Source organism: Sorex fumeus, unplaced genomic scaffold (assembly GCF_029834395.1).
Source record: "Sorex fumeus unplaced genomic scaffold, SorFum_2.1 ptg000070l, whole genome shotgun sequence".
Taxonomy (NCBI): domain Eukaryota; kingdom Metazoa; phylum Chordata; class Mammalia; order Eulipotyphla; family Soricidae; genus Sorex; species Sorex fumeus.
In genome coordinates, this window is record NW_026606127.1 from 1,250,579 (window position 1) to 1,251,942 (window position 1,364).

The window sequence follows — 1,364 nt, forward strand, 5'->3', positions numbered from 1 at the left end:
ACTCATCCATACACTGGCTCGGCTCTTCACACGCTACTTGTCTGAATGCAAGTTTCTGACCCAATGGAAAACCAGCAGGACTGTTCTACTGTACAAGACGGGAGACATCCATGACTTTGGCAACTATTGCACAATCTGCCTATAGTCCATCCTCTACAAGCTGTTCACTCGAGTTATCCAGAAGAGGATTGGTAGAACACTAGATGAAGGACAACCATGAGACAAACCAGAGTCTGAAAAGGAATAAGCATTATTGACCATATCCACACAGTAACCGAGCTCATTGAGGTTTCTCGGGAGTTCAAGATGCCACTCTGTCTAACATTTACTGATTTAAAGAAGGCCTTTGATTCTGTTGAGATGGAAGCAGTCATCGAAGCCCTAGCCAAACAGGTCGTTCAAACTCACATACATCATGAGATGACTAGAATGGGAAGGAACGGGAGTGAAGAAAGAAGATTGGCAACTACACCACGTGCACTTCACTGATGACATCGTTCTCATAATACCAAATATTAGCCAAGTGGTAGAAATTCTGGCCGACTTCGTCAGTAAGTGTGGAAAGTCGGACTGCAGCTGAATCCCACGAAGACAATGTTCATGAGAAAGGAACTCGTTCCTGACATTCCATTCACTCTCAAATAAAAGAACATCTCTGAATGCAGCAGTTATATGTACCTAGGTCGGGAACTCAACATGACAAACGACCTGGCACCTGAGTTGTGCAAGAGAAAGAGAACAGCTTGGAATGCCGTCAAGAGTGTCAAAGAAATAGCTAAGAGCATGAAGAACCTCCAGCTCCGGGCACATCTCTTCGACTCTACTATTCTTTCTGCCTTAACATACATTAGAGACGTGGTCCCTTTGAAAACAGGGTAAGAACGCTATTTGGGTCTCCCAAAGAGGTATTGAGGGGCTGGAGCAATAGCACAGTGGGAATTTGCCTTGCACACAGCCAAACTGGGTTCGATTCCCAGCATCCCATATGATCCCCTGAGCACAGCTAGGAGTAATTTCTGAGTGCCTGACCAGGAGCAACCCCCTGTGCATCGCCGGGTGTGACCCAAAAGCAAAGAGAAAAAAAAGAAAAAGAAAAAGGAAAGAGGAACCAAAGAGCTATGCTTAGACTATCAGGATTGACTCAAGTGAGGGAAGGAATCCAAAGTTCAGTCGTTGGTCGGTGATCGAGAATCAGGGAGACTGTCCCGTTTGCTAAGGCTTTGAAAATCATATGGGCTGGACATGTAATGCGATTTGGAGATGACCACTGAACTAGAGTCATTACCAACTGGATTGCATGGGAAGTCAGAAGATCATGTGGTCGCCCATATATGAGATGGTCAGACTTTTTTATCAAGACCCTG